The sequence below is a fragment of the Malaclemys terrapin genome, chromosome 3 (genome assembly GCF_027887155.1).
Source record: "Malaclemys terrapin pileata isolate rMalTer1 chromosome 3, rMalTer1.hap1, whole genome shotgun sequence".
Lineage (NCBI taxonomy): Eukaryota > Metazoa > Chordata > Testudines > Emydidae > Malaclemys > Malaclemys terrapin.
In genome coordinates, this window is record NC_071507.1 from 27,608,534 (window position 1) to 27,625,257 (window position 16,724).

Below are 16,724 nucleotides of genomic sequence, written 5' to 3' on the forward strand. Positions count from 1 at the left end.
GCCTCAAGAAAAGATTGTATTAAGTCCAGACATAAAGAATTAAAGTTATTATTAAATAAGATGCATCTAGATGTAATGTGTGTATGTAAATAGGTGTATATAAATAAAGAAAAGGGGGGTTGGTCATAATGCCCACCCTCCTTGCTAAATTGGTAGTGAAACAATGCCTGTGCCCATGGAAAGAAATAATTCAGCAAAGAAAAAAGGATCGGGCTCAAACAAGCAGGCAACCAGAGTTTGAGGAAGTTGAAAGAAAGAAAGTGAAAAGTTAACTCTGTAGTTACTGGAGGGAATCAAGCAGTGAAACTTGGTAGGAATGTCTGTAAGTAATCCAGGCAAGAGGTTATTTAAGTGGAATTATTCAACTATGAATAATTTAGTCGAATTTGCTGAAGAACACTCCTGCTGTGTAAAATCTGTATTTTATAAGTTTGAGATGAATTGGTATTGTTTAAAGTTGCAAAACTGATAATACTTTTGCCAGACACAGGAAACTAGTGTTGTTTAAGGTATTTAGCATTTAATCCTTAAGGTGACTTAATGCTTTACAAGATTTAAAATGTTTTAAATAAAGACCAAAGGTTGTGGCTGCAGCAGGGTAGTCAAAGCCAGGAGAATAAAAGATTTGAATTTGTTTTTGGGTAACAAAATAGCAGATAAAAGATCTGGTAAAGAGAGAGAAGGACAGTGCCACTGGCTCTGTGTGGTCGAGCTGTCACTTTGCTTTGGGTGCATGGAGATTTTGTAAGCACAAAAGAAACAGTTACACCTTGTGTAGAAATTAATGAAGAGGATGTGCATTTTCCCCAGAACATGTGCAGTGTATATTGAAGCAGAGGTAAAAGAAATGCAAACCTATCAAAATAGGTTGTGTTGTCTTTTTCAGATCACTGTATGTTTGAAAACAGGAGTTAAAAGTTAATTGTGTCTCTTTTTAAGTAAGAGTCTTTAAGTTGTGAATAGCTTTCGATCCAGAAGCAAGCCAGAAAGCATCTGTACTAATGCAAATTATCTTAACTGATAATGTAGAAGCCACTGAAACCTGGGCTGCCTATGAAACAATTACAAGGAAATATGGGATAATTCATTTGTTTTGCCTGAAATCAACAAGAGTATTTATATATAAAGGAAATATTTTAAGCAATGACTGACTACCCAGAAGGGATAGGCTTCTATTCTTTTGTCTTTCAGATCATCAGAGAAAAACAAATGCCAGCTAAACAGCATTCAGTGTACCATGCATTTACTGGTACAATAGGAATTATTTTTGTGTTCTGTGTCCTGTCTTGTGGTGTTTGTCTTGTGGCCAGAGTTGTTGTGTTTAATATTTTTATAGGACAGTCTAGTTCAAAATTAAATAGAACGGTTTAAAAAAAAAAGTAGATACTTGTTTTATTCAACTTGGAATACAAAGTGTTTGGATAAATCAGGAAAATGTGATATACTAAAGTCTAATACATTTGCTTAAGTAAGAAAAAGAAACTTCATTGGCCAGATTTTTTAATTGAAAAAAAAATTGTTAAAATTTGCATACCAACAGTCTTTGGAAGCAAGGACATGAAAGGTTAACCCACTCCCTATATTGCACATGGGATCCTTCTGGCTACCTCAGATTTCTAGCCAGAGGGCTGGGAAGGGAGGAAAGCTATTGGACATCAGAGGTTGTACCGAGTGGACTCCTCAAAAGTGGGTGTGCTTGTCCTGGTTTGTTGCTCCAAAGCTCTGTAATAAAGAGGTAATACTACTGGAAGGGTATATGTGGCATAAATAGAATAATAAGATTAATGTACTATATAATGGCAATGTGTATGTGTTCATTGTTGAGAAAAGGTGTATGAGTGAGGAGTGGAAGTTTCCTTTGTAGCTTAAAAAGCCAAGAAGGGGAGAAGAAAGAAGAACAGAACGAATTAACTGAAAAAAAAAAATAGCTAGCAAGCTCAGTCCAAATATAAGATGCTGGCCCCATTCAAGGACACTGCTACAGCTCTGACTTGGCTGACAACCAAGAAAAGGGGGGGCTTGAATGTCCCCAAGCAGCTGTAAAAAAAAATCTGCAAAATACTGCCAGGCATTAATGAAATGTTTTAGGTTTTTTCTCATAGGTAAAGAAGTGCTACCCAAAGACCCTAGCAGCCCTGCCATTCATTGAAACAAGGAGACTGAGTCTACGTAAAGTCCATCAAGGAAAGACTGCATTGGCTCCATGCTGGAAAGGCCCTTTCCAAGTCCTGTTAACCACCAACACCGCTGTGAAGTGCCAAGGACTGCCTGCCTGGACCCATGCTTCTCACTGTAAAAAGACCCCTCCACCTCGGGAGGGCTCTCCGACTGATAAGCCTATTTCTCTTTCTAGCTTGCCTTCTGAACAGCAGGGAAAAAGGACAAGGTGAAGTGCTAGTAACGTCTCCCTTGTCCACTGACAGACCTACTGTACCTTTGGATTTTTCTGAAAGAAGCAAAACCATTACAGGGTGATGTGCTAGTAACCTCTCCCCTGTATGATGCTGAACCACGACTGTTTCAGGAAAAGAGAAGAAGGAACACTCGCTCCATTGAAACCACCAAAGTCCAGGGATTCCTGACTACAAAAGATATTAAGAACTGACCCTAGTAAAGAAACAAAGAATTATACACTGCCAGAAAGAAACTTGTGGGACCTATGCTTGGGAATGTGGTATTGATTGGATTTTGGGGTTTATTCTACAGGCTGCGCCCTGTGTTTTGGATAAGTCCTTCAGCATGTATTGCCCTCCCTAATTGGATTTTAAATGACAAGTACCAAAGGCACCTTGTTGCCACTGCCCCTGCCATCTCCTCCATTACACTATTACTCCTGTAACACATCCAAATACAGATAGTGCCATAGATTTGATAAAACCAATGGCCAAGGCCTTCACACTTTAGTGATTTATTTAAATATTGTTTAGAAAAAGAAATTATTTTTAAGGTTCAGGATATCCCATATAAGTGAACAATTGAATGGAAAACAAGTGGATCAGTGGAGATAAAAGTATATGATATCTCTACCAGTGAACCCCAAGAATTTGTAATTGCAATTGATGGGTTCTATAGCAAAGTAGACATGATGGCCATCCCCGGGGTTTGTAACACCTCAACAGGGAAAGGTCCCTTTTGTTATTTAGTCACCCAGTTAAAAGGGGGTCAAATATATACCCAAAGGCTCTGTTCAACCTCAAGAAATTAATTGTATTCACACAATCCCCATGACCATTGATGTAACCTGTATCCTATTGCAGTATGCCCCACCCTATGTTTTTAGACTTAACGATTTCCAAAAATATGTGAAGGTGTTCAGTCAGCAAATGTGGTATAAGACTAACCCTAAAAGGGATATATATGGAAATCGATGGACCATAATCAATGCCACCCTGGGAACCATAAGATTTATGTTACCCTTGTCTAGTTTCCAAATTACTTCTAAATATTATAACTGTTCAAGGGGGGCTGCTCTCCGAATAGCTCAACTACGGGCATGGGCTTTCCCCAAACGAAAAAGAGATTTGACTGGACATCTGTGGGATGGAGCTAATGGTGTAGCTACAATTTGGAATATCTATAAAAACCAACAGCATGCAGAAAAATTGGGCCAATTAGAAAAGGCCTCAGGACTTATTACAGGGGCACAACTAACCCATGTGCAAGCCGGGGTAGGTGAATTACATGTCATTTCCGCCCTTGGTTCCTTAACCCAGAGACTTCTGTCAGAGATGGTATGGAACATCACTGGTGCTGGGGAGGCATTGCGGTGGGACACAGCATGTTCAGAGATCCAGGATTTTCTGAATGATCAATTAGCAACCATTCGAAGTGACCTCGAACACCAGGCCTGGCCCACTGCCCTCACAGACACCTCAGGAGTACCATCTGATCTGTGGCCATGGAGACATACCTGGAGGTTTTCAGGATGGAGATGTGTAGAGTCCCAATGCTCCTTCCAAGCATATGGACCAGTTAAAGGGATGTGGGCACCCACTTACCGAATCCTGCCTGGTCCATGGGGAGGATGCATCTGGGACTGGGTGATTCACCGAGATATATGGGAAATAAAACCACCTGGTTTACCTAGCCGATTTATAGTCGGTGCCCCTAAAATAACACCCAATATTTGGATTGGATTGGGAAATCAATGGACACTCTGGCCATCGGAACCCCCACAGCTTCAATGCATGCGTAAACTTAAACCAAGGGAAATAGTCAGTGTTCATGACAATGTTTGCTGGGAGGGTAAGGGATTGGGGACCCTCTTAACAGGAGAAATAATTTTCCAGGCCAATGACAGCTGTGTGATTATCAAAGCCCATATCATGCACAACACCCATTTTACCCTCTCCATGGTTGCCAGTAGCCAGATCATTTACTGGCCGGCGGATAAAAAATTTGCAATCAACTCTCAGGTATAAAATGCCCTTTAACTGGACAACCCTGGTAGCAGACTGTTTCCAAAATCTGCTTTCATTGATACCCGAGGTCCAGAAAATTTCTGATTTATAGGGACAAATTCATGTCCTTGAAAATATGTATCAAATAGAAAAAGGTGCCTTTCAGACAGCCTATCGACTGTCTTCCTTGTGCACTAGTCGAGACATGCTGTGTGCAGTGACCAAAATTATATACGAACCACACCATGTTGTTGCTATAGGTGGATTGACTATTGTATTGGGATTGTTTGTTTTAGGATTGTGTTTTTGCTATTATTGTTGCAAGGGATATTGCTGTACCTGTAATTTTTCTGTTAAGCCTACTGCGAGGGAGCAGGTGGCCTTAATGCTTGTTAATGAGGTTTATGATAAAAGTTGGGATGAGATAAGAGAAAAGGAAAAGACAGAAATTAGAGGGCTCATGAATGTGGAAGTTTAGGCCAAGGGTGGCGCTGGAAGCGCCAAAGGGGGGAATTGTGGAGGAAAAATAGTCTAAGGCCTAAACTTTGGTCAAGTGAACTGTATGTAGGGTCAGGTGAACTGTATGTGTGGCCTGGAGGAAGGAGAAAAGGGGGGGGGGGGAGAGTAAAAGGAGAAGGGTAGACAGAAATCATAAAAGCAGAACTAACTGTAGACATTATAAAAGCAGAATTAACCTTTGTAACAGATTATGATTAATAGATGTCAGGTGACAGAGCAAGAAACCACAAAGGGGCAGACTGTGAAAAACAGGAAAGCTTGCTAAGCTATATTCCCTTTTTTGGGGAATGTATTCCAAATATGGCAATAATGTTGATAAGGAAGTATGCATTACTTAATTGTGGTTTTATGCTATATAAGCTATTTGAAAATCTGTAGTCGGGGGGATTGCTAGTTTACTGGTACCCCCCATGCATGCATGAAAATAAAAAGGCCTCAGGTGATTCTGATTCAAACACAACGCGTGGTCATTTTTCCACAACAGTGGCCTTTAACCTTAGTCTCATCTCAAGCTCTTTCCACCTATGGAATGCTCTCTGTTGATTTGCTGCCTTCTCATGGCATGTCAGATTTCTAGCCATATTTTTCCAGTCCTTTGTTCCTGTAGAACCCAATGTGGCTGGAACATGAGACTGGAAGAGTTTGCAACAAAAACAGTATGCAGAATTCTGGGTTTTTGAGTACATAAGCCATGGCCTCTCTACTTTGTCACCATTGGAGATTTCACGCCAATAATGTGTTGGATGGAAACTTCTATTTTCATTGTCTTTGGGGAACATGAAGTTTTTGGGGAGACGACCAGCCCTCTGTGGAGAAAGAAGTGGTTCGGGACTATTTAGAAAAACTGGATGAGCACAAATCTATGGGGCTGGATGCACTCCATCCGAGGGTGCTAAAGGAGTTGGCGGATGTGATTGCAGAGCCATTGGCCATTATCTTTGAAAAATCATGGCGATCGGGGGAGGTCCCGGATGACTGGAAAAAGGCTAATGTAGTGCCCATCTTTAAAAAAGGGAAGAAGGAGGATCCGGGGAACTACAGGCCAGTCAACCTCACCTCAGTCCCTGGAAAAATCATGGAGCAGGTCCTCAAGGAATCCATTTTGAAGCACTTAGAGGAGAGGAAAGTGATCAGGAACAGTCAGCATGGATTCACCAAGGGCAAGTCATGCCTGACTAACCTGGTTGCCTTCTATGAAGAGATAACTGGGTCTGTGGATGAGGGGAAAGCAGTGGATGTGTTATTCCTTTACTTTAACAAAGTTTTTGATACGGTCTCCCACAGTATTCTTGCCGGCAAGTTAAAGAAGTATGGGCTGGATGAATGGACTATAAGGTGGATAGAAAGCTGGCTAGATCGTCGGGCTCAATGGGTAGTGATCAATGGCTCCATGTCTAGTTGGCACCCAGTATTGTGGGGGAATAGAGCGGGGGGGGGGGGGGGCCCTTCTTTTTAATAGTCAGAGCTGTGAATCTGAAGGCCCCCAAATAAACCCTCCAACAGAGATCTGTTATGCTAACTACCCTTACACAAAGCAGTACAGGCCAGGGCCCAGGCCAGGGCCTGAACTAGACTAGACTGCACAATTCCCTGCCAAACTCGGTCAAGGGTCATGACCAGAGGAGGGGGGGGGCAAGGAGGGAAAGAATAGAAGAAAAGCCCCAGCAGCAGCACTAATGAAATATGTTCATGACTAATGAAATATAATAACCACTTATTGTGAAGCAATAGGTAACTTTAGCTAAATGCAATTTCTTGACTCATGCAGCTTCTCCTTTGGGTGATCTGTGACCCACTCCGTGATTCCAGCTATCTGCAAAAATAGCCAATCATAGATCCTCTTTAGGCGTCCCATGGAACCCCCCCCCCAATCTTTAACTAAAAGACCCCGGAAAATAACATGTGTCTTGAGAAATGTACCCAAACTGGTGCCAAGTACTACCCCTAGGGAAAACCACCAAGTGCCCCTCTACCCAAATAAACACCCACTTCTCGGAAATAAACGAGGAAGGTACCTACGGGGGAGGGGGGGGGAACTGACCCTGACCCTAATTTCTTAACTCGCGGTTTGGGGAGGGACTGACCCCAACCCTAATTTCTTAACTTGTGGTTTGGGGGGGGGGGGGCTGACCCCAACCCCAACCCCAGTTTCTTAACTCATGACATATTGTTTGTACTTTGCTTGCGGTTTAATGAAATAAAAACCCGCCTGCAAGCGGCCCTCGGGGTGTCAGTCTTCGGACTGCAATCCAGTGCACTGGTATGTATGTCAATAAACTGGCCTCAGGCTTGAGTCATTGAACTAAAATCGTTGCATGAGTGTCTTTGACCACAACAGTATCAAGCGGAGTGCCCCAAAGGTCGGTCCTGGGTCCGGTTTTGTTCAATATCTTCATTAATGATCTGGAGGATGGCGTGGACTGCACTCTCAGCAAGTTTGCAGATGACACTAAACTGGGAGGAGTGGTAGATATGCTGGAAGGTAGGGATAGGATACAGAGGGATCTAGACAAATTAGAGGATTGGGCCAAAAGAAACCTGATGAGGTTCAACAAGGACAAGTGCAGAGTCCTGCACTTAGGACGGAAGAATCTCATGCACTGCTACAGACTAGGGACCGAATGGCTAGGCAGCAGTTCTGCAGAAAAGGACCTAGGGGTTACAGTGGACGAGAAGCTGGATATGAGTCAACAGTGTGCCCTTGTTGCCAAGAAGGCTAATGGCATTTTGGGCTGTATAAGTAGGGGCATTGCCAGGAGATCGAGGGACATGATCATTCCCCTCTATTGGACATTGGTGAGGCCTCATATCGAGTACTGTGTCCAGTTTTGGGCCCCACACTACAAGAAGGACGTGGACATACTGGAGAGAGTCCAGTGGAGGGCAACGAAAATGATCAGGGGGCTGGGGCACATGACTTATGAGGAGAGACTGAGGGAACTGGGCTTGTTTAGTCTCCAGAAGAGAAGAGTGGGGGGGATTTGATAGCAGCCTTCAACTACCTGAAGGGGGGTTCCAAAGAAGATGGAGCTCAGCTGTTCTCAGTGATTGGATATGACAGAACAAGGAGCAATGGTCTCAAGTTGCAGTGGGGGAGGTCTAGTTTGGATATTAGGAAACACTATTTCACTAGGAGGTAAAGCACTGGGATGAGTTACCTAGGGAGGTGGTGGAATCTCCATCCTTAGAGGTTTTTAAGGCCCGGCTTGACAAAGCCCTGGCTGGGATAATTTAGTTGGTGTTGGTCCTGCCTTGAGCAGGGGGTTGGACTAGATGACCTCCTGAGGTCTCTTCCAACCCTAATCTTCTAAGATTCTATGGTGTGACAGCAGGGTGTGATTACAGTGTACCTGGGAGTTGCCAGCACAGAGTGCCCGAGGACAGCAACAGCGGGGTTCGTTGCCCGGTGTGCTTCGTGCCAATAAACACACCAGGGGGAGAAGCAAAGTTTATTTGGGATCCCAAAGAGGTGCTAGGAGACAGGCACGTCTCAGATCAAGCACACTAACAGAAACAGTTTTTCTTCTTTTATACATTTTGCAGTTAAGCCTCACCCCCCCCCTTTCCCCTCCCTTCCTCCCCTTCTATCCCTCCCTTCCCTGGTAACAATTACTAAGCAAATAACGATTACATTTAAGCAGTTAAGTCATTCTTGGCATCTATAAGCCTAGTTTGTTAGTAACTTCTTTAAACCGTTATCTTGTCCTTTTTCCCTTCAGCCAGAAACATGCAGGCCTCATTATTACCGCTTGAGCAGGGGGTTGCACACAGATAACTGGTTGCTTACATATTCCAATTGCACCTGGCTTTTGAGGTTGATTAGAGTTTAAACATGGAAGGATAGAGTTTGGTTCACTTAGGCCTAGTGCAGGAAGGCTTCATTGACACTTTGTGGCCTTCCACCCTCCCGAGTTACCTAGGGTTATGCCTAGTGATGTCAACAATTCCCTCCTTTGAGAATACTCAACAAGCTTTTGGCTGAGTTTTCTCATATTCTGTGGACAAGATATGATTAAGTGCTATGAAGCTGGGGTTTTCAGTGAGAGGGTATGCTGGGATTTCTGGGGAACGGGGGGCACAAAGCTTAAGGAGGAGCAATTTAAAACAAGCAATCAGGAGAAAGGTGCCAAGCACAGTACCACACCTGTGAGGAGGAGACGCACAAGGCCACCCCCCAGTCCTCCTAGGTCGGGCAACCAACTCCAAAGGGAATAGAAAACTGTGGGTTCCCTTTCCTGGGCCTTCCACTGCTCGAAAGCCTGTTCTGCCGACAGGACGTGCTTGTTAATGTCCTATGAGTTTTCCGGGACATAAGTACAACATTCATTCCCAATAAGGGCACACACCCCGCCCTGGGAGGCTAAAACATAATCTAAGGCCTGTCTGTTTTGCAGGGACAGCAACCGGAGCTGGTATAGCTTTGAGTTAAGGCTCTTCTCTATGGCCAAGGTTTCATTGGCGAACTTGGTGAGAAACACAGAGAGCCTGCGATAAAATTGGGTTAGCCGTTCCACCCCATAGGATGGGAGGAGGATTATACCCAACCTGTCTTCTTCCTTAATGGGCTCTGAGGTGGCATACAAAGATTTATGCTGCCTGGGGCAGCCAGGGGTTGTCCCTTAATGCATACTGGGATTCAATGGTACAGTTTTGTGACAAGGGGGTACCCGAGGTATTTCGTCCCCTACTGAACCATCCCCAACAGATATCTGACCAATTTTGGGGAACTACCCTTCAGGGTAACCCTGCTGCGTGGTGCGGGACTTGGGAGCATACCCAGCAGTTAGAGAGGTTAAACTCTTGGGCAAAGCAAACCTTCAAGGATTCATATGTGTTTGTTTCCAAGTTAGTAGGGATCCCTTTCCATCCCACATGTGCCTAGGGGGAAACAGGAGGTAACGAGAGGAGTGTCCCTATGGCAAAGAGTACCACTGTGGCAGACCCTGGACCTGAACTCATGCTGGGCAGGTGACCCTAAGGCCTAACAATTACAATTCCCCAAATACCCACAAAATAACAATTACCAATAGCAGGCAGACTAAAAGCAAAAGGGACCAGACCAACAGGTTAAGCCGGCCCTGTGAAAATAAACACAACCAACGCTCAGAGTTCTCGCGGGGAGTGCGCTGCGACTCTCCAAAGAGACCACAGGGCATTCCCAGCAGATCTTATTGTTTTTTTGAATAACAGTCTAAGTCCCAGGTCATCGCTGGTAATCCTTTTCTGTAGGCTGGACGGTCCACCGTCCAGACGGGAGTGATGAATCCAGTTCTTGTGTCCCTCGACCTTTGCTGCTGTGTGGGAGACCAGCAGGACAGTGTGGGGTCCCTTCCACTTTTCTTGGAGAGGCTCGTCCTTTCAGGTCCGAACGAGAACGGAATCGCCTGGCTGCAAGGAGTGGACAGGGGCATCCAGCGGAAAAGGCTGCAAATCTCTGGTATACCTGTGGAGAGAACAAAGAACAGCAGACAGAGAGCACATGTACTGAGATAAAAAGCCACACCCCATTTCCCACTCCCCTGCCAGAACCAGTGTACCATTCATAGGCCATGCCCTAATCTCGAAGGGACTGAGCCCTAACCTGCCCTTTGGGAGAGCACGCATGCGGAGCAAGACAAGGGGTAAGGCATTAGGCTACTTAAGGGAAGCCTCTTGGCAGACCTTTGAGAGGTGCCGCTTAAGTGTCTGATTTGTGCGTTCCACTACTCCACTGGCCTGCGGTCGCCATGGAGTGTGGAACTTCCAGGGGATCTGCAGGGCATCCGATATCTTTTGAATGACTTGGGATGTGAAGTGTGTTCCGTTGTCAGATTCCATCCACTGGGGGAGTCCAAAGCGGGGAATGATCTCCTTGACAAATTTCAGAGCCACCGTTTTGGCAGTGTTGTTATGGCATGGGAAGGCTTCAGGCCATCCGCTGAATCGATCCACCAAGACGAAAAGGTATTTGAATCCTTGGGTCCGGGGGAACTCAGTAAAGTCTATTTGCCAAACCAGTCCTGGGCCTGGGGTAGGTTCCAGAGTGGCTGGTGGCACTGACACTCCTGGTCGAGGGTTGTTCTTTTGGCAGACTAGACATTCAGCCTGTATCTGGGAGCCAGGGGTCTAAGTCCAGAGGTTAGAAAATATTTATTCATAAGCTGGGTAAGAGCCTCCCTGCCAGCGTATAATTCTTTGTTTCTTCACCAGGGTCAGTTCTTAATGTCTTTTGTAGTCAGGAATTCCTGGACTTTGTGATTTCAATGAAGCAAGTGTTCCTTCTTCTCTTTTCCTGAAACAGTGTGGTTCAGCATCATACAGGGGAGAGGTTACTAGCACATCACCCTGTCTTTAAATAGGCTTATCATCAGTTGGAGAGTCCCCCCGAGGTGGAGGGGTCTTTTTACAGTGAGAAGCCTGGGTCCAGGTGGGCAGTTCTTGGACTTCACAGCGGTGTTGGTGGTTAACAGGACTTGGAAAGGGCCTTTCCAGTGTGGAGCCAAAGCAGTTTTTCGTTGATGGACTTTACGTAGACTCAGTCTCCTTGTTTCAATGAATGGCAGGGCTGCTAGGGTCTTTGGTTAGCACTTCTTTTATCTGTGAGAAAAGAAACCTAACACATTTCATTAATGCCTGGCAGTGTTTTGCAGATCTCATAGTTGCTTGGGCACATTCAGGCCCCCCCTTTTCTTGGTTGTCAGCCAAGTCTTAGCTGTGAACAATGCCCTTGGATGGGGCCAGCATCTTATCTTTGGACTGAGCTTGCTAGCTATATTTTTTTCCTCAGTTAACTTGTTCTGTTCTTTTTCCTGCTCTCCTTCTTGGCTTCTTTTAACTTACAAAGGAAACTTCCACTCTTCACTTATACACCTTTTCCCAACAATGAACACATACGCACTGCCATTATACACCCTTCCAGTAAAATAACTTCTATACAGAGCTTTGGAGCAACAAACCAGGACGAGCAAACCCACTTTTGAGGAGTCCAACAAAGTTCAGGAGGCTCAGAGTGGCTTTAAGGCAAGGGATGAGACCCACAGCGGCAATTAACAAGTCATCCACATATTGCAGGAGAAGGACCCTGTCCTCATTGTCCCACTCCTCCAAGTCTCTGGCCAGGGCCTGGCCGAAAACGGTGGGGGAATTTTTAAATCCCTGGGCCAACACTGTCCAGCAAAGCTGCTTTTTAACCCTCCTTTTGTCTTCCCACTGACTCCACTCTGGGGCTTGCAAGGCTGAGGGCTCAATTGCAAGGGTCATTATCCAGGCATTCTCTGGGGGTAAGGTGAGGGTTATTTCATCTTGGGTGAAATGCAGGGTGGCTCCTAAGCGACAAAGCAGGTCCCGTCCCAGTAGAGGCGTTGGACAATCAGGGAGGTAAACCAGTTTGTGAGATAGAATTCTGTTTCACAAAGCACATTCCGCTGGGGCATATACTGGGCATTTGGTTCCTTTCCCTGTGGCACCCACCACAGTGAGGGAGCCTGCCACTGGCAGCTGCAGGGGTTAGTTTACGGCGGTTTGTGCAGCTCCAGAGTCTATTAAAAAGTTTATGTCCAAGTCTCCCACCCTCATGTTTACTCGGGGTTCCAGGGGCAGGATAGTCCGTCTCCCCTGACACCCCTATTCTTGATCCTCCGCTGCCATCATAGGGGTACCTTCCCTTTCAGGGCATTCATTTTTTCAATGTTCCTCCTTCCGGCATATGGCACACTGGTTGCGACCCAGACACCTTTCCTGTGAGCCAGGGCACCCACGTCCTCTCATTCCCCGGCCCCTTCCACCTTCCTGGAATTTTCCCCTGCCACCGGCCTGTACTGCTGCAACCATCATTTTCGCTTGCCTCTTTTCCTTTTCTTTAGACACAACCTGATTACGCTCCACCTCAGACAGCAGGGTCCGCATAAGGACATTACAATCATCCCAGTCAGGTTTACAGCTAGCCAGGCACCCTTCAAAGACCGAGATAAACTTGCTTGGGTTCGTAGAGAATTCCCCTGCCTGTGCCTTAAAGGCTGCTAGGTCCACCGGGTTAAAAGGCACATGGGTGTAAACCTGCATAGTAGTGGCCTGATTCCTATCTGAGCCATGTCTGGACACCACGGTCTCAGTGATCAACGGATAAAATTCCACTGAGGGGGCAATCTCTGGGACCTGAGACACCTTGTCTTTATATGGTGGGGGTGTGATAGCAGAAGGGGACACCAGACCTGCCATTACAGCTGTGGGGGGGTTCTGGGGACTAACAATAGCTACTACTGAACCTGTCGGAGTCAAATTACACTTATGCAAAATATCTGACCTATCTCTTAGCAACATAAACAACTGTACATACATATGTTCATTCCATTTACCCGTTTGCTGACAAAACAGAAGTAATTGAAGGATTGTATTATAATTAAGTGATCCTTCCGGTGGTCACCTTTCCTGGTCCTCTAGCTGATATTGAGGCCAGTCTACTGTACAGAACCTTTTAAATCTACTTTTAGTTATTGGATTTGCGCCAAACACTTTCCAATTCACCAGAATGCATTCCAAGGGTGTACACCTTGCCCTACCTGCCATACTCTGTCCCTGCCCCATAGGGAGACACTGGGCGTCCCCAGGTCAAGACAGATAAAGTCCCCACTGGACTGTTCCTACCTTATCCACGGGACCGGTTCCCCACCGTTGCCCGCAGCTGCTTCTCCACTGCTCGAGCGCGTTGCACCGTTGTGCCCTCCGGGGTCGACCAAACCACGTCTCCGCCAAGGCCCCCGGTAAAGTCACCGGTGCGCGTTGGGCGTCGGTCGTCGCCGCAATCTGTCGACCTCCGAGAGGGGTCCGGGCAAGGCTAAATTTCAGCCTCGAGCCCCACGTTGGGCACCAAAACTGTTGCCAGCACAGAGTGCCCGAGGACAGCAACAGCGGGGTTCGTTGCCCGGTGTGCTTCGCACCAATAAACACACCAGGGGGAGAAGCAAACAAAGTTTATTTGGGATCCCAAAGCGGTGCTAGGAGACAGGAACGTCTCAGATCAAGCACACCAACAGAAACAGTTTTTCTTCTTTTATACATTTTGCAGTTAAGCCTCACCCCCCCTTTCCCCTCCCTTCCTCCCCTTCTATCCCTCCCTTCCCTGGTAACAATTACTAAGCAAATAACGATTACATTTAAGCAGTTAAGTCATTCTTGGCATCTATAAGCCTAGCTTGTTAGTAACTTCTTTAAACTGTTATCTTGTCCTTTTTCCCTTCAGCCAGAAACATGCAGGCCTCATTATTACCGCTTGAGCAGGGGGTTGTACACAGATAACTGGTTGCTTACATATTCCAATTGCACCTGGCTTTTGAGGTTGATTAGAGTTTAAACATGGAAGGATAGAGTTTGGCTCACTTACGCCTAGTGCAGGAAGGCTTCATTGACACTTTGTGGCCTTCCACCCTCCCGAGTTACCTAGGGTTATGCCTAGTGACGTCAACATGGGTGTGACAACGTCTCAGTGCGATGCCATCACGCAGGGGTATGCTGTTGCGACAGCAGGATCGTTTTGCAGTGAATCACAGCACAACGGTGACTATAAGACGTAGCAGTTGGTCTCGTAGCAATTTACCTTTGGCCAGCCCTGAACAGAGTCTTCTTCGACCCCGCTTTGGGTGCTGGAGCCATGTGGTGCCTAGCCATGCTGCTGCAGTGTCCTGTTGCCAGTCGCCTAGGGTTACCATACGTCCTCTTTTTCCCGGACATGTCCGGCTTTTCAGCAATCAAACCCCCGTCCGGGGGGAATTGCTGAAAAGCCACACATGTCCGGGAAAATGGCCGGCACTTCCTCTCCCCCTGTGGCTCTGCTCCACTCCTCCTCTCTCAGATTTACAGAGCCAAGCTGCCCGAGCAAGCGCTACTGGCTTCAGGCAGCCTCCGGACCCCGAGCCCCCAGCCAGGCACTTCTCCTACCCGGCTCCAGCTGAGCTGCTCCCACGGTGCAAGGTCCCGAGGCAGGGGGGGTGCTGCCTGAAGCCGGTAACGCTGGCTCCTGCAGCTCTGCTCTGTAAGTCTGAGGGGGCGGAGCCGAGCTCGGCTGGAGCTGGGGAAGGGACGTGTCCAGCCAGCTCTGGGTCCTGAGGTAGGGGAGGGCTGCCCGAAGCCAGCAGCTCGGCTCTTACAGTCTGAGCTGGGAGGAGCAGCTCAGCTGGAGCCCAGGTAGGAGAAGTGCCTGAAGCCGGTAGCACTAGGGCAGCTCGGCTCTTAAACAGAGCCGAAGAGTCAGGGAGCAGCAGCAGTCGCCAGAGCCTGCTCTAAGGTAAGCCAGGGATGCCAGCAAAGCTGGGAGTACCATGCGCCGCTGATTGCACAGGTGGGGGGCAGCGCTGGGGGAGCTGCTCCGGGGAGTCGCCAAAAAGCACTGACTGGTGGGGGAGGAAGGGAGGGCAGTGTGAAAAAGGCAGGAGTGTGCAGAGGGATCAGAGCTCTGGCTGCGATGGGCATCGGGCTGCCTTGCCTGCAAGTGGATCAGAGCTCCTGGGGCTGGGGTGTGCTGTATGGCACTCAGCTCCCCATTTGTGATGAGACACAGCAGTGTGGTGGATCACTGCGAATTGATGAAGAGTGTGACAAATTCTGTGCTGAAGTGAATAATATGTACAGCAGATGCTTAGAATATTTGGAGATGTGGCTTAGACCCCTTGAAGACTTCTCTTGTTACAGGTGGATTACCCTGAGTGAGACACCGAATTGGAGTGATGTGGAACCTTGTATCAAGTACCTGACCGATAAGGGGATGCAAATTGATGACGTGAAGTGTTTTGATCAGTTCAGCAACCTGAAGAAGTTTACAGAAAGTTGCAACAGTGATGAAGAGTTCAGTAATTTGCTAGCACACCAGAAGTGGACCAAATATTTTGAGAAATCCAAAAACATTGAGTGTCATTCAGAACTGTTAAAGATTGCACAGTTTTTCTTTGCTATTCCTTCTCACAATGCAAATGTAGAGCGAATTTTTTCACTGATGCAAAGCCAGTGGACAAAGGAAAGGACCAACTTGAATGTTGAGTCGTTGAAAGGAATTCTACTTGTACAGTACAACTTCAGACAAACTTCTTGTAAAGACTTTCATGCCTTCTTAAAGAGCAATCAACCACTGCTGAGAAAAATGCGATCTGCAGAGAAGTATGCGTGGGCACATGAGGAGAAAGAAAACTGAAGAACTGGTGAAAGGAAAGGACTCACTACATATAAAGAATTACGTTTTAGAATTAAAGAATTAAATAGCTCAAAATGTCCGGGATTTTACCCGGCAGGGAGGAGAACTGGGTGCTCCAAGGCATCTGGGGAGCTGGGAAACAGAACAGTGTGAGCTGCGTGTCCTGACCGCTCCCAAAAACGGAGCGCTGGGGCAGATCCTCCACTGAGCAGCTTCATTAAAGTCATGGGAGTCTATACTAGTGGAGTGCCTGACTTTAGAATTGGTGCAGTTGTTTCGTGTGGCTGGGAGGGAGGAGGGGGAATGTGGGGTGCTCAGGGGAAGGGGCGGAGACTTTGGGGAAGGGGTTGGAATGGGGGCAGGGAAGGGGCGGAGTTGGGCGGGGCCAGGGGCGGGGAAAGGGGTGGGGCGGGGGAGGGGCGGAGTTGGGGCGGGGCCGGGGCCCCGTGGAGTGTCCTCTTTTTTCAATGTTCAAATATGGTAACCCTACAGTCGCCACACAGGGCGACCCCGAGAGCCAGGGCCGGCTCCAGGGTTTTGGCCGCCCCAAGCAGCCAAAAAAAAAAAAAAAAGCCGCAATCGCAATCTGCGGCGGCAATTCAGCGGGAGGTCCTTCACTCCGAGCAGCAGTGAGGGACCGTCCGCCG

The 16,724-nt window shown here is 47.0% G+C and overlaps 1 long non-coding RNA gene across 1 annotated transcript; it reads left to right on the forward strand.

Annotated features, from left to right (window-relative positions):
* Positions 1 to 14,621: 14,621 nt before the first annotated feature.
* On the forward strand, positions 14,622 to 16,315 carry LOC128834095 (uncharacterized). The gene is made up of 2 exons (XR_008444387.1): positions 14,622 to 15,177; positions 15,582 to 16,315. It is a non-coding gene; the product is annotated as an uncharacterized LOC128834095 (long non-coding RNA).
* The last annotated feature ends 409 nt before the right edge of the window (positions 16,316 to 16,724 follow it).